This window comes from Lepus europaeus, chromosome 5, assembly GCF_033115175.1.
Source record: "Lepus europaeus isolate LE1 chromosome 5, mLepTim1.pri, whole genome shotgun sequence".
Classification (NCBI taxonomy): domain Eukaryota; kingdom Metazoa; phylum Chordata; class Mammalia; order Lagomorpha; family Leporidae; genus Lepus; species Lepus europaeus.
In genome coordinates, this window is record NC_084831.1 from 21974452 (window position 1) to 21995945 (window position 21494).

The 21494-nt window shown below is 42.8% G+C and overlaps 1 protein-coding gene across 15 annotated transcripts in view; it reads left to right on the plus strand.

Annotated features, from left to right (window-relative positions):
• EPB41 (erythrocyte membrane protein band 4.1) overlaps positions 1–21494 on the plus strand; it is a 232715-nt gene that overhangs the window by 193832 nt on the left and 17389 nt on the right. The window lies entirely within an intron of this gene.

Below are 21494 nucleotides of genomic sequence, written 5' to 3' on the forward strand. Positions count from 1 at the left end.
GAGAGAGAGGGAAGGAGGGTGGGAGGGAGGGAGAGAGAGAGAAAGAGAGAAAAAGAGAGAGAAAGAGAGAGATCTTCCATCCACTAGTTCATTTCCCAGATGGCTGCAACTGCCAGGGCTGTGCTAGGCCGAAGCCAGGAGCCTGAAGTTTCTTCCAGGTCTCCCATGCAGGGGTCCAAGCACTTGGGCCATCTTCTGCTGCTTTTCCCAGGCCATTAGCAAAGAGCTGGATCAGAAGGGAGCAGCCAGGACATGAACTAGCACCCATATGGGATGCCAGCATTGCAAATGGCAGCTTTAATGCTATGCCAAAGTACCAGCCCCAACAGTGAGATTTCAAAAGTGAGAGGCCTTGCTGATTTTGTTCATCCTGTTCGTCTTTCTTTTATGTTTTATCTCAGCTACCACTTGTATGTAACAAATAATATTTGTTAAACTAAATTATTAATTACAAGTAACAATGGGTAAGCTCTAACTTTTCACATACAATCTCTTGTTTTGAGATATAAATTTGTGCCAACTTAATCACAGTGTGCCTAATTAGTATATGCTGGTAGTAAAGAAAGCCTGTATGTAGCCCATGGCTGCTGTCTTTCTTGTCCGTCCTATAATACGGTCCTTGGTTTGTTTAAGGATTCCATGTAATTCTCTATTAGTAGGTGTCAGTCTCTCTTGTTAATGTCTTATACTTTAGTTCAGTTAAAAGCTCTTATCCGTTTACCACAAGTAATAGTCAAATATTTTCACTCTAGAAGGTATTTTCTATACTGAATGCATATTTGTATGCATTAACTCATCTTGGAGTGAAGTATCATAAGGGAAACATATTTGTGTTTATCTAAAATACTTTGCAAAGAACAATATGATATATTTTTCTTGTGTTTTACATGGCATACCCTTAAAAATGCCAAATGTATCAAACTCTTGTGAGTTTTGTACATCATATAGATCAAGAGTTGGCAAACATGTCTGTAATGGGCCATGTAGTAAGTATTTTAGGATTTGCAGACCATTTAGTCTGTCAGAAGTGCTCAGCTTTGCCACTGTAGAGTGAAAGCAGCATAGACAATACCTAGGATGAATGAGCATGACTGTGTTCCAGTCACACTTTGTTTATGGACACACAAATTTAAATTTCACATGTGTTTTATTTGTCACTACATTGTATATTTCTCAAAACCATAGAAAAATGTAAAACCATTCTTAGCTAATAGCCATATAAAGACAAGTAGAGGGCAAGATTTCGCTGACCTCTGATACAGATCAGAAAACTGAATACGTGTTTTGTCTTTGTACAGTTTTGAAGAACTATCGTTGAAATCTTAGCATATTCTTTCTTTTTATTTATTTATTTTTATTTTTGACAGATAGCGTTAGACAGTGAGAGAAAGGGACAGAGAGAAAGGTCTTCCTTCCATTGGTTCAACCCCCAAATGGCTGCTACGGCTGGCGTTGTGCCGTTCCGAAGCCAGGAGCCAGGTGCTTCTTCCTGATCTCCCATGCAGGTGCAGGTGCCCAAGCACTTGGGCCACAGCAGAGAGCTGGACTGGAATAGCAGCAACGGACTAGAACCCGGCACCCATATGGGATGCTGGTGCTGCAGGCGGAGGATTAACCAAGCGTGCTGGCCCTAGCATATTCTTTCAGTGTCAACATATTTTTGTCTTCTTTATGTTTATCTGGTGTTAGGGTACACCCAAAATGTAATGTAAAATACTGTAGCCACACAGCACTCCTTTTCTATCCATTTTCCAAATTGCTGTGTTAACTGTAGTCTTAAAATATACAGTGCTAAGGCCGGCGCTGCAGCTCACTACACTAATCCTCCGCCTGCGGCGCCAGTACTCCGGGTTCTAGTCCTGGTTGGGGCACCAGTTCTGTCCCAGTTGCTCCTCTTCCAGTCTAGCTCTCTGCTGTAGCCCGGGAAGGCAGTGGAGGATGGCCCAACTGCTTGGGCCCTGCACCTGCGTGGGAGACCAGGAGGCACCTGACTCCTGGCTTTGGATCAGCGAAGTGCACCAGCTTAGAGGCCATTTGGGGGGTGAACCAACGGAAGGAAGACTTTTCTCTCTGTCTGTCTGTCTCTCTCTCACTGTCTAACTCTGCCTCTCTCTCTCTCTCTCTCTATATATATATATATATATATACACACACACACACACACACACAGAGTGATAAGCTCAGATGGTTCCTTCATTTTATTTTTTAAGGGTCTGCCTCCATTTTTCTCCAAGGAATTAAGAAACAGCAATTCCCAATTCACCTTCTCTTTAGCCAAGTTTAAGATATGTGTAATAACATGGTACAGAAAGGGAAGTGATTTTCACTGACTTAATGGTACACCTTAGTATCTCAAATTGATATATAAATTTAACATTGTGTGGTTTAGGAAAATAGTTTAGGAGTGTCTCTTGATCTAATTTTTACTGTTACTTTCAAAATAAGAGATTTCTCTGAGAAAATTCCCCAATTTGGAGCCTGCTGAAGCAATATTTATCAAACAGAATAAAATAAAGCAACATTTTGTGAAGCATCTTTGCTCCTTATTTGACATGGTTATATCTTGAAGGATTCTCTAATCTGCAGTAAGTTTGGGGATGAACTTTCTCTTCTTTTTTCTAAGATTTGCTTACTTATTAGAAAGGTATAGTTACAGAGAGGCAGAGGCAGAGAGAAAGAAATCTTCCTTTCTCTAGTTCATTCTCTAAAAAGAGATCTTCCATTCACTGATTCACTTCCCAAATGGCTGCAATAGAGAGACTGGGCCAGGCCAAAACCAAGAACCTGGAAGTCCATCCAGGTTTCCCACTTGGGTGCAGGAGCCCAGGGATTTGGGCCAAGATGTTTCAGCTTGAAGAAATCTGCTAAAGAACTTCTCTTTTGGAACCTTTTCTTTGATATTTTGCTCACATTATTTGGTCTGTTAATATGTAAATTTACCATAAATAAATCTTAATGCAAATTTAATTCTGGTTGCTACTGATAATTAAGAAAGTAGAAGCCAGTAATGCTGTAGGTAAACAGACCCACAACCAAAACCTACTTCAGTTGATCCACAAGAGATAGCTGTCAACCAGTCTTTCTGGAAAAGTTCTCCTGGTTTTCCATATTTTCACTCTATGTTGCCTAGTCATTTTTTTAAAAAAGATTTATTTACTTATTTTAAAGTTAGAGTTAGAGGGAGAGACAGAGAGGTCTTCCACTTGCTGGTTCACTCCCCAGATGGCCACAACAGCCAGGGCTGGGCCAGGCCAAGCTGAAGCCAGGAGCTGGGAGCTTCACCCAGAACCCAAGCCCTTAAGCCATCTTCTGCTGCTTTCCCAGGCCATTTGCAGAGAGCTGGTTTGAAAGTGGAGCACCTGGCCAGCGCCACTGCTCAATAGGCTAATCCTCCGCCTGCGGCGCCAGCACACCGGGTTCTAGTCCCTGTCGGGGCACCGGATTCTGTCCCAGTCGCTCCTCTTCCTGTCCAGCTCTCTGCTGTGGCCCGGGAGTGTAGTGGAGGATGGCCCAAGTCCTTGGGCCCTGCACCCGCATGGGAGACCAGGAGAAGCACCTGGCTCCTGGCTTCGGATCAGCGCAGTGCGCCGGCCGCAGCAGCCATTGGAGGGTGAACCAACGGCAAAAGGAAGACCTTTCTCTCACTGTCCACTCTGCCTGTCGAAATAAATAAATAAATAGGGGGGAAAAAAAAAAAAAAACATGAACCAGCACCCACATGGGATGCCGGTGTCTGACAGCAGCTTAACCCACTGTGCCAAAATGCTGGCACCTGTAGGCCAGTAATTGTCTTCTGCTTCTTGCTAAGAAGGAGACAACTTATTGATACATGTTCAGATCTCATAATATTGTTTTAAATCAGCTTTGACTTATTTATACTGTCAAAAATTTTTTTCTTGTCATTTAATCAGTAACTACGATGCATGTAATTGTCACATCTGTTAGCATTTTAACATACTGAATTTGTCTTTGGTGTGTTTTTTAAAAGCACTATACAAGGCTGGCGCTGCAGCTCACTAGGCTAATCCTCCGCCTTGCGGCGCCGGCACACCGGGTTCTAGTCCCGGTCGGGGTTCCGGATTCTGTCCCGGTTGCCCCTCTTCCAGGCCAGCTCTCTGCTGTGGCCAGGGAGTGCAGTGGAGGATGGCCCAAGTGCTTGGGTCCTGCACCCCATGGGAGACCAGAATAAGCACCTGGCTCCTGCCTTTGGATCAGCGCAGTGTGCAGGCTGCGGCAGCCATTGGAGGGTGAACCAACGGCAAAGGAAGACCTTTCTCTCTGTCTCTCTCTCTCACTGTCCACTCTTGCCTGTCAAAAAAAAAAAAAAAAAAAAAAAAAGCACTATACAAATTAGTAGTCATGAGCCATCCAGTATTGCCACTCTGATCATACTGAATATTGAAGAGGGGAAGTGGGTGTGGATTTGTGGGTGTGAGGAGAGGTTGTTCCTATAATGTGAAATTTACAAAAGGTGTATCACTTTTTCTCCTACTTCACCTTGGGTAAACCTTCTCTTATCTTACTCTCAAAGTTCTAGGTTTTATTGTATTATCCAGGTGATTGCTTAAAACCAACACTCCACATTGGAGTGGTCTGTTTACTAGCTCTGGCTATGTACCTATGCCCTTGTCTATGTAGGATAAAAACTGGTAGTTTCTCCAAAGCCACATTCTGATTAGGAGTTTGTTGAAAATGTTAACACAGAAAACCATCTTCATTATTATAGGATATTCAGGAAAAGAAGACACAGTTTCTGATAATAATTTTCTGTTGCATTTAGTTCTGTGGAATAGACATTGTTTTCTAGATCTCAAATTGGTGCTTTTCTTAAGTGTTTATTATGACTTTAATCATTTTTGAAACTAGAACTTCTGTGAAAATCTGCCAACAAATTTAACTTTGTTGCATCCTGAATGATCAGTTTTTGTACTCCTTATAGCTTTTTCCTCTCCATCTCTGTCCCACGACCCTAACCCTTCATAGTGTGATGAAATTAAACACGACCACCCAAGGTTTCTGGTCTCCTGCAAGTGTTCAGTATAACCCTTAATGTTTGCTCAAGCACTTTGGCTTCTATAGATCTACTCAGGTTTGAGAATACTTGATCTGTGGAGTCCTTGCTGGTGAGTGCAGTAAAGGCAAAATTTTCTATTACCTAATAGATGAAATTTTGCATAAGGCATGGATTATGAAGCTGTTCGCTTTTACATTTGCCTATTTTGGGGATAATCTAATAACAGCACTATTTACAAAATTATAAGAACTATGTTTGAAGGATAATTGTCATTAGAAATTTTCATTTGCTGGCATTTATGAAAGAAAGGCTGCATTGTGGATTTATTTTCCTATAATAAACAATTTTATCAACTTAGTAGAAACCAACGTCTTCCTGAATAGGCCTCTTTATCCAGATGTAATCTTTTATGCCAGTGAGCAGCAATGGACCATGAAAATGACTCTTAGTTTCATGGAGAAGCTAGTGAGTACTCCAGGGTTGTATTTTTTAGCTAAGGAGACATAGCAAACAAACTCAACAACAATAACCAAAAACATGAGGGAGGGTATATACAAGTGAGAAAGAATGAAGAGAAATGTATTGTATGATAAAGAATGATGTACTATAGAGGAGAGATAGAATTCTAAAATCATCTTTTGCTAGCCACATAGTCACTCTGTTGTTAGTTTATCCCCATTTTGAGTGTTTGTGATTCTTATGTCCTTTTTTAAACCACTTGTTGCCTAATTTTTCTACTGAAAATGTACCGAAAGTCTTATTTATTGAGCTTTGGGGGTGGAGGATCAGGGGATATTTTTCATTTTGGTAATTTTTGTTCTTCTTTCTTCATTTGTTTCCTTTTTTGGCTGAAGAATGGGCCACTGCTGCTTGACTTGTCATCTTTATGTGCTGTTTACACATGGCTTTTGCAAAAGAAGCCGTTACTACATCTGAGTTATCTTTTATTGCAAGTGCCCATTTGAAAGCATTTGTTTTAAATTAAAAAAATGTTTAAATCGCTAGGCTAATTTTCCTACTGGTTATTCTATAACCAAAAGAAACAATATTAATAATTTTTTCAAAATAAGGATAATCACAAATACTTATTATACATGAAAGCATAAATCATATATTTTGCTTTTTATAAAGGGCTTTTCTCCGAGGCTTTCTAAAGCCTTTCTGTGCCAAGAACTAACCATGCCATGTTTGATTAAAGTTAAGAATGCAGAAACAAAGCACTCGCAATTAAGGAATCTTATCAGGATTGGATTCTGTATTTTTAGTTTGCATGTTGCAGACCATTTGGGGATATTATTTAAGTATGTTGTTGATAATTTAAGTGACTGTAATATTTGTTGTTTACTTTAGTTAAGAACCAGGAGCTGACTCTTCTGCTGGGTATCTTCCTCTGTGCTTAGCAAGATAACCTCGGTTCCTGCTGGTTCTATGAGCATTTGCAGTGCAAAGCATTTCTTACTGGGTTTGCAAAGCAAGGGTAATGTGCTCTGTGGGTGTATGCGTGTTTGTGCACCCCCATCCCTAGTCCCACTGCCACCTTTCTTTACTCCTTTCTTCTTATAAAACTTATTTTTAAAAATCATATAAAGCTTATTAAAAAGTCTAACAAATTTTTTTCCTGACATGTAAAAACAGTAAGTTTAATGTATTAACTTTCCCTGAATATTTGCATTTTAGCAGGCCACGAAATCTTTGATGACACTACAGAACTGATCGTACCACTATGCTGTACTTACAAAGCTAGTCTTATATATAAATGTTTGTTTTCATTTTTTATTTGAAAGTCAGAGAAACAAGTAAACAGAGATCTTCTATCTGCTGGCTCACTCCACAAATGCCTGCAACTGCTGGGGCTGGGTCAGACTGAAGCCAGGAACTAGAAACTCAATCTAGGTCTCCCATGTGGGTGAGAGAGACCCATCTATTGAGCCATCAACCTGCTGCCTGCCAGGGTGTGCATTAACAGGAAGCTACAATTAGAAGCAGGGCCAGGACTTGAACTCAGACATTCTGATATGGGATGTGGGTATCCCATAGCATCTTAAAAAAAAAAAAAGATATATTTATTTATTTGAAAGGCAGAGTTACAAAGAGGCAGAGGCAGAGAGAGGAACAGAGGTCCTCCATCTGCTGGTTCACTCACCAAATAGCCACAATGGCTAGAGCTGAGCCGATCCAAAGCCAGGAGCCGGGAGCTTCCTCTGCATCTCTGATGTGGGTGCAGGGGACCAAGGACTTGGGCCATCTTCCACTGCTTTTCCACGCCACAGCAGAGTTGGATCAGAAGTGGAGCAGCCGGTACTCAAACCAGCACCCATATGGGATGCTGGCACTGCAGGCGGCGGCTTTACCTGCTATGCCACAGTGCCAGCCCCTCCCATAGAATGTTAACCACTACACCAAACCCACCCCACAGAGCCAATTTTAAGTCTCATTTTACTTGACAGAATGGCAAAAGAAAATACAGAGACTGTGAAAAACAGTAGTAGTTTAGTAGATATGGTAGATTTGGGATTACGTTGTGCAAGATGACTAAGATAGTCTCGGGCTGTTTTTTGAGGAAATTTTTGTAAACTGAAGAAGCAAATGTTTGGGTAATAATAATATGGAAAGGGGCCAGGACTGTGGTGCAGTGGTTAAAGCCCTGACTTGAAGTGCCAGCATCCCATATGGGTACTGATTCTAGTCCCGGCTGCTCCTCTTCTGATCCAGCTCTCTGCTATGGCCTGGGAAAGCAGTAGAAGGTAGCCCAAGTCTTTGGGCCCCTGCATCCACATGGGGGACCCAGAAGAGACTCCTGGTTCCTGGCTTTGGATCGGCACAGCTCCAGCTATTGTGGCCATTTGGGGAGCAGATGGAAGACTCTCTCTTTATCTCTACCTCTCTCTGTAATTCTGTCTTTCAAATAAATAAAAATAAATGTTTAAAAAAATATGGAAATGTATGTACTTTAAGATTCAGTACAGAAATAAATCTATTTCATTTTTAAATGGCTATAAATTTTGTGACTAATCAGAAGTATTCTCCCTGTCTTCTTGCTTAATAGAAAGTGTATATGAGTATCACAAAACTAGCTGTTAAAATAGCCTGTACAGTGTTCTTCCTAAGGATCGTGGCTCAAGAATATTTATTAAGCATCCTCATATTTTAATTCTTCTATCACAGTTTCTTTCTTCAGAGTTCTGGCTGGTAATATTTTATTTCTTTATGTTTGAAGATTTATTTTATTTATTTGAAAGGCAGAGAGACAGAGAGAGGGAGAGACAGGGAGAAAGAGATCTTTTTTCTCTCTCTCTCTCTTTTTTTTTTTTTAAATTAGGCAGAGTTAGTGAAAGAGAGAGAGAGAAAGGTCTTCCTTCCGTTGGTTCACTCCCCAAATGGCAGCCTCGGCCAGCGCTGCACCAATCTGAAGCCAGGAGCCAGGTGCTTCCTCCTAGTCTCCCATGCGGGTGCAGGGGCCCAAGCACTTGGGCCATCCTCCACTGCCTTCCCGGGACACTGCAGAGAGCTGGACTGGAAGAGGAGCAACCGGGACTAGAACCTGGTGCCCATATGGGATGTTGGCACCGCAGGCAGAGGATTAACCAAGTGAGTCACGGTGCTGACCTCCAGAAAGAGATCTTCTACACATTGGTTCACTCCCCAAATGACTACAACAGCTGGGGCTGGGCCAACCCAAAGCCAAGAGCCTGGAACTCCATCTGGGTTTCCCACGTGGGTGGCAGGGGTCCAAGTACTTGGGCCATCTTCCATTGCCTTCCCAAGCACATTAGCAGGGAGCTACATCAGAAGTGGAGCAACTGGGACTTGAAGCCGCACTCCAACATAGGATGCCACCATTTCAGGCTGTGACTTAACCCGCTGTTCCCCAAAGCCAGTTCCTAGTGATATTTTCTAAAATATATGAGGACTTGATTGAAAACTTGCTAGCAAAAGCTGAAATGAAGACCAGCCTAGTTAAAATCGTAGGCTTGGTCCATGTCACTGCTCAAGAAACACTTCCGTGTAGGAACTACATGTCTTTATTGCTCTGGTTAACGTTGCTTTGCAAACAGTAATGTTTTGAAGAGCCAGCATTGTGGTAGCACCTCCTGCGATGCCAGCATCCCATATGGGTGCCAGTTTGTGTCAGCTGCTCCATTTTGGATCCAACACCCTACTGATGACCTGGGAAAGACAGCAGAGGATGGCCCAGTGCTTGGGCCCCTGCCACTCACCTGGAAGACCCAGATGGGGTTCCTGTCTCCTGGCTTTGGCTTTGCATAGCCCTGGCCCTATGGCCATCTGGGGAATGAACCAGTGGATGGAGGATCTGTCTCTCACTCTGTCTCTAACCCTGACTTCCAAATAAATAAATAAATAAATCTTTTTAAAAAGAAATCTTTTAAGAAATATAAATAATTCTGGATATGAAGTACTATACCATTGATTTATTTTTTATAGAAAGCTTTTATTTAATAAATATAAATTTCATAGGTACAACTTTTGGATTATAGCAGTTCTTCCCCCCAAACCTACCATCCCACCTCCTACTCCCTCTCCTACCCTATTCTTCATTAAGATTCATTTTAAATTATCTTTATATACAGAAATTAACTCTATACTAAGTAAAGATTTCAACAGTTTGAACCCACACAGCACACAATGTATAAAGTACTGTTTGAAGACAAGTTTTACTGTTAATTCTCATAGTACAACTCATTAAGGGCAGAGGTCCTACATGGGGAGTAAGTGCACAGTGACTCCTGTTGTTGATTTAACAATTGACACTCTTATTTATGATGTCAGTAATCACCCGAGTCTCTTGTCATGAGCTGCCAAGGCTATTCTTGTCATGAGCTACTCAAGCCTCTTGAGGCCACAAACTCTGACATTATTTAGACAGGGCCATAATCAAAATGGGAGTTCTCTCCTCCCTTCAGAGAAAGGTACCTCCTTCTTTGATGGCCCCTTCTTTCCACTGGGCTCTCACAGAGATTTTTCATGTAGGTCAATTTTTGCCAGTGTCTTGGTTTTCCATGCCTGAAATGCTCTCATGGGCTTTTTAGCCAGATCCAAATGCTTTAAGGGCTGATTCTGAGGCCAGAGTGCTGTTTAGGACCTTTGTCATTCTGAGTCTGCTGTGTGGCCTGCTTCCCATGTTGGATTGTTTTCTCCTTTTTAATTCTACCTATTATTATTGGCAGACACTTGGTCTTATTTGTGTGTTCCCTTTGATACTTATTCTTATCCTTTATAATTGGTTATGAACTTAAACTGATCACTTTAACTAGTAAGATGACATTGGTACCTGCCAACTTAATGGGATTTGGCATCCCATGGCAAGTTTTTAGCTTTACCCTTAGGGGTAAGTCCAATATACTGTTGTTTTAAAGGGTTATAGTTTACATCAATTTTGGGGACACTGTTATCTTTAATAGCTTATATTTCCAATTAGTATCATCATGACTTTGGCAAGAGAATGATAATTTTCTTTGAGTGACTTCCCTGTTGAGGCAGATGTCTATTAAGAAAATTTACTAAGGAATTGAATTACAAGGGCTGGCATTGTGGCACAGCAGATTAAGCAGCCATTTGGGATGTAAACATCCTATGTTGCAATTCTGATTCTAGTCCCAGCTGCTCTGCTTCCAATCCAGCGTCCTCCTAATGAGCCCAGGGAAGCAATGGAGAATTGTCACCAGACAGACCTGATGGCTCCTAGCTTCAGCTTGGCCAGCCTTCACTATTGTAGCCATTTGGGAAGTGAACCAGCAGATAGAATGTGTCCCCATGTGGCTGTTCCTTTTCCCTCAGTTGCCCTGCCTTCCAAATAAATGAATAAACAAAGAAATTTTTAAAAAGAATTAAATCATAGATGTATTATATTTATTTTAATTTTTATTTACTTATTTTACATATTTGAAAGGCAGAGCAGCAGAGAGGAGGGGGGTAGATAACTCCCATCTAATCATTCCCTCCCAAAACACTTGCAATAGCCAGAGCTGGACTAAGCCAAAGACAGGAGCCAAGAACTCTCTCCAACGTCTCCTCCATGGGTGGCAGAGACCCAACCATTTGAATCATCACCTACCTTCTGGGTGCATGCCAGCAGGAAACTAAAACTGGAAACAGAGCCAGAACTTTGACCCAGACACTCTGATATGGGACACGAGTGCCTTAACCACTATGCCCAAATGCCTGGCCCACAACTACATTTTTAATTCCTCTTCCATATCTGCCATCTCTGAATCAGAAAACATGAAGCAAAAAGACGCTGCTCACTTAAATGTGAGCTATTTCTCTTCTACACAGATATATTAAGCCCATGATCATAAAATCAACTCACCAAATTACCCAGACTTGATATTTTATTCTTACCACGAAAGAGAATTTTTCTGCTATTTACTAGGTTCTGACGTTCCTTATAATTATTATTATTATTATTATTATTATTATTATTGACAGGCAGAATGGACAGTGAGAGAGAGACAGAGAGAAAGGTCTTCCTTTTGCTGTTGGCTCACCCTCCAATGGCCGCCGTGGCCGGCGCACCGCGCTGATCCGAAGCCAGGAGCCAGGTGCTTATCCCGGTCTCCCATGGGGTGCAGGGCCCAAGCACTTGGGCCATCCTCCTCTGCACTCCCGGGCCACAGCAGAGAGCTGGCCTGGAAGAGGGGCAACCGGGACAGAATCCAGTGCCCCGACCGGGACTAGAACCTGATGTGCCGGTGCCACAAGGCGGAGGATTAGCCTGTTGAGCCACGGCGCCAGCCCCTTATAATTATTTTTATTTACCCTCTTAGGAACCTATTGAGCATTATTTTTAGCTGTTTTTCAATGACTTGAAAAATATTAAGGGTTTATCAATACTTCATAAATTATTAAGACTCTTTAGGTTTTAAGGATCATTTCATTACTGATCAGACACAAGAGCATGTAAAAGAAAACAGTAACTTTTCGTGTTATAAAAGAAATATATACTTATTTAAAAAGGTTAGGAAATAGAGAAAAATAAATAATTTGAAATCCCACCACTGTTAATATTTTAGTATACCTTAAAGTCTTTTTCATGTGTACAATTACACATATAGGAAAGTATAATTTTTTAAATGAGAAATAAAATGTAGCACATTATCAAGAGGAGAGTTTAGTCTTTGAAGTTAGCATTTTTGCGTTCTTCCTTCATTCCAATGATTAGAAGTGTGTCCTTGACATCACATGGCAAGCTTGGCAGGGCTGCTGCTGCTGTTGCTTCCTTGGTCCCCTTCTGCCAACTAAGGATTCTTTATTTTTTAAAAATAGATCTATCTATCTGTTGATCTATCGATCGATCAATCGATCTATCGATCTATCTGAAAGGCAGAGTTACAGAGAGGCAGAGGCAGAGCAAGAGAAGACTTCTCTGCGCTGGTTCGCTCCTCAAAAGACCACAACGGCTGGAGCTGTGCTGATCCAAAGCCAACAGACTCTTCCAAATCTCCCACACAGGTGCAGGGGCCTAAGCACTTGAGCCATCTTCTACTGCTTTCCCAGGCCATAGCAGAGAGCTGGATCAGATAATAGAGCAGCTGGTGTTTGAACCGGGACCCATATGAAATGCCAGCGCTGCAGGCAGTGGCTTTACCACTGCACCACAGTGCTGGCCCCACTAAGGATTCTAATACATAGAAAGGTAAAATGAGACAGTTATGGGTTTTTTTCTCTTCTTAACAGAGAAAAGAATTGTTTTTCTGTTGTGAACCAAAGATAGGACTGGTCCTCACTAGCAGGGAACAGTGACCAAAGGTGTGTGAGAAAATACATAAATTCTCCAAAAAAACTTAAGTGGCTCTTGCGTATATAGGATTTTCAGGTATATTTTCACTGTGATCTTGTATAGGATAAGATAATTTTGTAAGCAAGATTCTTTTGGTAGTCTTTTCAGGTATGTAACTCTTCAAAAATAACCTGAAAAGCAAGACTCCAGATTACATTTAATGGAATGGCAGGAAAATACCTGTAAAACACACTTATCCTGCTCTTAATGAAAACTGGAATCTGTCAGTGGAAGAAGTAATTTATAACTCATTCGAGGATATACATACAAGGATATTTCAAAAAATTTCTTAGGAAGTTTATTAAGTTTATTTTTGATGCAAAAAATTTTTAAATCCATGCATAGCTTTTTCTTTTGTTTAAAGATTTACTTATTTTTAAAAAGATTTATTTATTTATTTGAAAGGCAGAGATACAGAGAGAGAATCTTCCACCCACTGGTTCACTCCCCAAATGGCCATAACAGCTGGGGCTGGGAGAGGCCAAGGGAGGAGCCAGAAGTTTCATCCAGGTCTCCCATGTTAGTACAGGGGCCCAAGTACTTGGGCCATCTTCCACTACTTTCCCAGGTGCATTATCAGGGAGCTGGATTGGAAGTGGAGCAGCCAGGACTCAAACTGGTGCCCATATGGGAGGCATCACAGGAGGCAGCTTGACCTACTGTGCCTCAATGTTGGCCCCATCCATAGCTTTTCCATAGTCTTTTTCAGTTTTTTAAGAGCCTTTGTATGCATAGCTTTTAGTTTTTGCACCAAAATGAACCTGCCTTTTAATTCTATTTTTTCACGAACATTTTGAGCTATCCTGTACACAGGGCTTAACAATCCTGAGACATAATCCTTTTGAGTAAATAGTTTTCAAGAGAAAGTTTTTAGGGGAAAAAAAATCTTGTATTCCCAAAATGAAACAAAAAAATACTGAATCATTATACTTAGCAGGAACCATTGTTTAAATAAAATTATAAAATTCAAAATCTTCAAATTGTGTTCATATTCAATTAATTGCTTGTCTAATATTCTTGCTTTTCATGTTCTTGAAACCAACTAGATAGCATTGTGGTCCCTTGTATAGGCAGCTGCCTGCCTGCCTTCCTTCTTTTTTTTTTTTTTTTTTTTTTTTTTTTTTTTGACAGGCAGAGTGGATAGTGAGAGAGACAGAGAGAAAGGTCTTCCTTTGCCGTTGGTTCACCCTCCAATGGCCGCTGCGGCCAGCGCATCTTGCTGATCCGAAGCCAGGAGCCAGGTGCTTCTCCTGGTCTCCCATGCGGGTGCAGGGCCCAAGCACTTGGGCCATCCTCCACTGCCTTCCCGGGCCATAGCAGAGAGCTGGCCTGGAAGAGGGGCAACCGGGATAGAATCCGGTGCCCCAACCGGGACTAGAACCCGGTGTGCCGGCACCGCAAGGTGGAGGATTAGCCTGTTAAGCCACGGCGCCGGCCTCTTTCTTTCTTTCTTTCTTTCTTTCTTTCTTTCTTTCTTTCTTTCTTTCTTTCTTTCTTTCTTTTTTTAAAGATTTTATTTGAGAGTTAGAGTTACAGACAGTGAGAAGGAGAGTTAGAGAGAGATTTTCTGTCTGCTGGTTCACTCCCCAAGTGGATACAATGGCCAGAGCTGTACTAATCCAAAGCCAGGAGCCAGGAGCTTCTTCCAGTCACCCACATGGGTGCAGGGACCCAAGGACTTGAGCCATCTTCTAGTGCTTTCCCAGGCCATAGCAGAGAGCTAGATTGGAAGAGAAGCAGCTGGGACTAGAACCATTGCCCATATGGGATGCCAGCACCGCAGGCGGAGGATTAATCTGCGCCACAGTGCTGGCCCCAGGCAGCTGCCATCTTTCTGTTGATGCTTCTTTCTTACCAGTCACCCATCAGTCCAGATAACATCTAGAATAACTCCTTTAAATAACATTAAGTCTCAATTTTGTGTTTTTGTTGCCAGTTGGTTTGCATATAGCCATATATCAGTTCAGATCCCTGAGAAGACCCTCTTTAGAGTTTCCAGACTAATTTGCCATGTGCAGTTGTGCAATTTTATATAATCCAGTGAGCTTTGCTGATGGTCACAGCCAAAGGCAGCAACACTGTCAGTAATATTCTTCACTGATGGTATATGCCAAATTCTGGATGTCTTATGTCATTAAGACTTTATATCTTCTGGCTAGTCTTTTCTTCTGGCTCTTCAGCTTGCTCTGTATACGTAAAAATATAGTGTCAGCCACTAAGATCAGATTCTGCTAAGAGGTCTTTGGGTAATCTTTGTGCTTCTCAAAATTAGAGTTGGGTTTGGTTTGTATCCTTTTGAGCATGACAGGTTGTGTCCTTTGCTCCTACTTAAATACCTTCTGGTGCCACAGGAAGAAGATGGGCTTTAGAACCAGAGACAGACCTGAGTCTGAACCCTTGTTCCCTCAGTTGCTAGCTCTAAGTTGATGAGCCTCTTCACTCCATCATCTCTAAATTAGGAATAACGATTTCTTCATGGTAAGACTGTAAATGAGAAAGCACGTTAAAGTGACTAGCACAGTGCCTAGCACATGTTCAGCTTGACAACATTAGTTTTCCCTTTGTTTTACTGATGGAGGAGATAAAATGCTGGAATACACAAAGGGCCTGTCAAGTGAGCCACCTTTTGTTCTTTCTAAACAGGTCAGTTATTAGCTAGCATAAGAGAAAGCTAGCTGAAGTTCTCAAGTAACATGAATTTATTCAGCAAGTTTTTTTATAAAGATTTATTTTATTTTTTTGAAAGAGCTACAGAGAGAGGTAGATACAAAGAGAGAGGTCTTCCATTCGCTAATTCACTCCCCATATGGCCACAATGGCCGGAGCTGCGCCTATCCGAAGCCAGGAGCCAAGAGCCTCTTCCAGGTCTCCCATGTGGGTGCAGGGGTCCAAGGACTTGGGCCATCCTCCACTGCTTTCCCAGGCCATAGTGGAGAGCTGGATGGGGAGAGAAGCAGCCAGGTCTAGAACCGGCATCCATATAGGGTACCGGCGCTTCAGGCCAGGGCTTTAACCTGCTGCACCACAGCGCTGGGCCCCTCAGCAAGTTTTTAACAGAGTTGTTGACATACCAAAAACAAGGTAACACAGAGCTAAGTAAGACCTAGTCAGAGCCCGCGCCGTGGCTCAATAGGCTAATCCTCTGCTTGCACCCCGGGGTTCTAGTCCCGGTTGGGGCGCCAGTTCTGTCCCGGTTGCTCCTCTTCCAGTCCAGCTCTCTGCTGTGGCCCGGGAGGGCAGTGGAGGATGGCCCAAGTCCTTGGGCCCTGCACCCGCATGGGAGACCGGGAGGAGGCACCTGGCTCCTGGCTTTGGATCAGCGCAGTGCGCCGGCTGTAGCGGCCATTTAGGGGGTGAACCAATGGAAGGAAGACCTTTCTCTCTGTCTCTCTCTCTCACTGTCTAACTCTGCCTGTCAGGGGAAAAAAAAAAAAAAAAGACGACCTGGTCAGTCCTTACCCCCCCGGGAGCTCATGGTCTAGTGGAAAAGACAGATGAATTTGCCAGCAATGACAGGGTACAATGAGAACATGAGGGAAAATATCTAACCATAGTTTAGATTGGGCAGCCCAGGGAAAATTCACAGAAGAACTGACACTTGAGTTAAGCCTGGACTTCCAGACAGAAGGATCAGTGTTTACAAAGGAATGGAAGCAAAAGAAAGCATACTATCTATGTTCTAAGAACTGCACATAGTTTCAAATTAATGGGAAGAAAGATGTGTATGTGGTGGTATAACAGCATGAAACTGGAGAGAGAAGTACAGGTCAGATTTTGTGGTATTTTCTATATCACTGAAGGGTCTGGACTTCAACCAAAAGGCAATGAAGGGGGACTGTGGTGTGGTGGGTAAAGCTGCCGCTTGCAGTGCCAGCATCCCATATGGGCACCTGTTCCAGTCTCGGCTGCTCCACTTACGATCCAGCTTTCTGCTATAGCCTGAGAAAGCAGTGGAAGATAGCCCAAGTCCTTGGGCCCCTGTACCCACGAGGGAGACCTGGAAGAGGCTCCTGGCTTCAGATCAGCACAGCTCCAGCCGTTGTAGCCAGTTGGGGAGTGAGCTGGCAGATGGAAGACCTCTCTCTCTCTCTCTCTCTCTCTCTCTCTCTCTCTCTCTCTCTTTCTGCCTCTCTGTGTGTAGCTCTGACTTGCAAATCTTAAAAAAAAAAAAAAAGGCAATGAAGAACCACTAAAGGGTTTTAAGCTAGAAAGTGGAATTTTCAATGTTTCACTTCAGAAATCAACATTACTGGCAGAATAGAAGATATATCCAAGGAAAGTTTGAGATGAGAAGGAAGGGAGGAAAGAATAAAGGCTATTGAGGGCGTTACTAGTAATCTGAGTGAGGCATTTTAAGGTAGTCAATGTGGGAATAAAGACAAGCAGATAGATAAAGATAAAAGTGACTCAACATAATCTCTCAGGGCTGGTGGATGACTGTAAGGGAGGCACTGAGGATGATTCTCAGGATTTGGGCATGAAAGGCTAGGATGGATAATGGTGTCACTTACCAATACAGTAGGAATAATAGGGGTCAGTGCTGTGGCATGGTGGGCTCAGCCTCTGCCTGTGGCACCAGTGTCCCATATGGGCACTGGTTCATGTCCTGGCTGTTCCTCTTCTGATCCAGCTGTCTGCTTGTGATCTGGGAAAGCAGTGGAGGATGGCCCAAGTGCTTGGGCCCCTGTACCCACATGGGAAACCTGGAGGAAGCTCCTGGCTCTTGGCTTCAGATCAGCTCAGCTCTGGCCGTTGCGGCCTTTTGGGGAGTGAACCAGCGGATGGAAGACCTTTGTTTCTCTGTGTCCCCCTCTGTCTGTGACTCTACCTCTCAAATTAAATAATGATAATAATAGGTATAATAGAAGCCCAAGCAGCAGCAAAGATAAGTGTAGTTTGGGTCATGTTGCATTCTACATATGTGGGAGGATGTCCAGTGAATTGTTGTCTCTGTTGTTCAAGGGTTCTGGATAGCAGAGCCAACTGGAGAGGTTGATATGACTTAAGGGAGATTGCTGTGAATGGTGGTGATCCAACCTAGCTATTACCAATTTACCTTTTATTCTGAGTAACTAACACATATAAGACATTTAAAAATATTTGTTCATTTGAAATTACCATAGCTTAAACTTTTACCTTCAATCTCTTATATGCATTTTGGGAAAAATGATCTAATTTTGCTAAGCAGCTTTTAGGTAAGAAATGCTGGCCTAAGCAATGTTTAACTCATAGAATTCCTTCTATAATTTTTAAATTATTAGTATTTTATTTGATAAGGCAGAGAAACAGATTTTTTTTTTTCATCTGCTTCTTCACTCCCCAAATGCCCACAACAGCCGAGGCTGGACCAGGCAAAAGCCAGGAGCCCAGAACTCAATCCAGTTCTCTCATGTGGTTGGCAGGGACCCAAGTTCTTGAGCCATTACCTGCTGCCTCCTAAGATGTGCATTAGCAGGAAACTAGATTAGAAGCAGAGCCAGGAGGCCGGCGCTGTGGCGCAGCGGGTAAAGCCATCGCCTGCAGTGCCGGCATCCATATGAGTGCCAGTTGGAGTCCCAGCTGTTTCACTTCCAATCCAGCTCCCTGCTGATGCACCCAAGAAAGCAGCGGTCCAAGTCTTTGGGCCCCTACACCCACTTGGAGACCCAGAAGAAGCTCTTGTCTCTTGGTTTCGGATCAGCCCAGCTCCAGCTATTGGGGAGGTCTCCCATGTGGATGGCAGGGACCCAAGCACTTGGGCCTTCACCCACTGCCTCTACAGATACACTAGCAGGAATCTGGATCGAAATCATAGCAGCCAGAACTCAAACATCAATGTATAATAGGGTGCCAGTGTTGCAAGTGGCAGCTCAACCCACTGCACCACAACACCACCTTGTCAGTTTGTCCTGTTTTGAGGTGCTTTGAATTGCATGTTTCAAGATGGATTAGGAGTGATGTTGGCCTGAAATTATTTTTTTTTAAATTTATTTATTTGAAAGAGTACCAGAGAGGGAGAGGGAGGAGGGAAGGAGAGAGGGAGCGAGAGAAAAAGAAAATGCCCTCTTCCATCTTCTGGTTCACTCCTCAAATGGCCACAATAGCCACATCTGGACAGGTTGAAACCAGGAGTGAGGATCTTCATCAGGGTTTCTCACATGGGTGCAGGTGCTCAAGTAGTTGGGCCATCCTCTGCTGCTTTCCCAGGTGCATTAACAGGGAGCGGGATAGGAAGTAGAACAACTAGGAATCAAACCAGTGCCCATTTGGGATGTCAGCACTGCAGGCAGCGGCTTCACCTGCTGCACCACAGCACCAGCCCCTCACCTGAAGCTCTTAATGCAGTGTCTTTTCTTGGCTTAGAAGAGCACTGGCTTATGTTCATCACAATGTAGGCTAGCTTACAACTTAAGGAGCAGCAGTGAATTTTTTTCTCTTTTTTAAACATTTATTTATTAATTTGAAAGAGTTACACAGAGAAGGAGAGGAAGACAGAGAGAAGTCTTCTATCTGCTGGTCCACTCCCCAATTGGCTGTGCCAATCCAAAGCCAGGAGCCAGGAGCTTCTTCTGGTCTCCCATGCAAGTGCAAGGGCCCAAGGACTTGGACCATCTTCCATTGCTTTCCCAGGCCATAGCAGAGAGCTGCATTAGAAGTGGAGCAGCCGGGACTCAAACTGGTGTGTATATGGGATTCCGGCATGACAGGTGGCGGCTTTACCTGCTATACCACAGCACCGGCCCCCAAGCAGTGAATTTTTAAATGCATATGACATGGTCCAAGCTGTGTCAGGAATACCTTCTTAAAAGAGCCCCTTTTTGTTATTAAGTTTCTATGTGGTATGCAGTATGGTAACATCATCTTACCAAGATTTCAGGCCTAAATGACTCTTAACAGCTTTCTGTTGAGCACATGCATACGTTACTTGCCATGACACCTGGCTTGTTAGGCTGTTTATTTTCAAATGGCTCGCATTCTTTTCCTACTAGTGTGATTGCCTTCTTTTCTTCTTCTTCCTCTACCTACAACTTTCTTTAAACTTTTAAGAATAGGTTCATCCATTGTGGTGGTATCTTCTCATACATGTTCTCTTTGATGTACTTATTGTGGAACTATTTTTCCTGTTATATGAGGCTCAGTCCAGAAGAGAACTGTGCTTTCTGGATTTGTTTCTCTTAGAGGTTGGAGGTATTGTGGCATTCATCTGTGAAGAAGTGTATCTCAGCTGCTGGGTCATTTTTAGTCTGCTTACAAAGAAACATTCATTATATAGATGGTTGATTTATTTGAGAGGCAGAGCGAGAAAGAGGGACAAAAAGAAGGAGACCCCATTCACTGGTTCATTCCTGAAATGCCTGCAATAGCTAGCACTGGGGCTGAAAGCTGGGAGCCAGGAACTCAATCCAAGTCCCTCATGGGTGCAGGAACCATTGCTTGACCCATCACTGCTGCCTCCCAGGGTCTGCATTAGCAGGAAACTGGAGTCAGGAACCAGAGCCAAGTATTGAACTCAGGTACTCCAATATGGAATGCAGACATCTTAACTGCTAGTGTGAGTCCCTGCCCTGATATTTTACTATTTTTGTTACCATGTTTGATATCATGACAATAATTAGTGTCTGTGCTGAATGTAACTCAACTCTGTCTTCCTGCCAACCAAAAGCTGGGTTTTAGCTTCTGTGTTAGGGACCAGTACTGATATTATGGCTTGGAGATATGAAACATTTTCAACTTGATCAGGCTCCTCAAGAACATATTTTATTTAGGGGCCAGCTCTGTGGTATAGTAGGTTAAGCCTCTGCCTACAGTGCTCGCATTCCATATGGGCACCGGCTCAAGTCCTGACTGCTCCTCTTCCAATCCAGTTCTCTGGTAATGGCCTGGGAAAGCAGTAGAAGATGGCCCAAGTGCCTCCGGATCGGCCCAGTTCTGGCTGTTGTGACCATTTGGGGAGTGAACCAGCAGACTCTCCCTCTTCCCCTCCCTCCATCTGTAACTCTGACTCTCAAATAAATAAATAGATCTTAAATAAAGAACATGTTTTACATTTTAAAAATATTTATTTATTTGAAGGACAGATCGTTAGTGAAAGATACTCCATTGCTGGTTCACTCTACAAATAGCCTGAGGAACTTCATCTGGGTCTCCAGATGAAGAATGACAAGATGGGTGACAGGGTCCCAAGTATTTCAGCCTTCTTCTGCTACTTTCACAAGTGGATTAACAGGAAACTGGGTTGGAAACAGAGTAGCCAGGACTCAACTGGCACTCCAATATGGGATGTCAGTGTTGCAAGCTGGCTTAACCTACTGTGCCACACCAGCCCAAGAATTTGTTTTGATTGACTTGTAAATTACATTCTGTCCTTTGCATGGAAATGAATTAGAGACTTCATAATGGCAAAGTAACTATCTTAAGTATGAAGAAAATATATTATACAGGGAAGCTTATGGGAATACTCATAAGTGCCAGGTTCTGTGAGAGGCACATTGGATTATTTCTCAGGTGAACAACGTATAGAAATATGACCAGAATGATACTGAAACTGCTTAAGCTGTGATAGTGTGTAGTGAACAGAACATTTTGTCTACCTTAGGAGCTAAGATTCCTGGTTTATTTTAATATTAATGGTATTAAAGCTTCTTAGAAATCATTATTGATTCTCAGCATTCATTGTATTCCTCCCCCTCTCCACCCCATTAT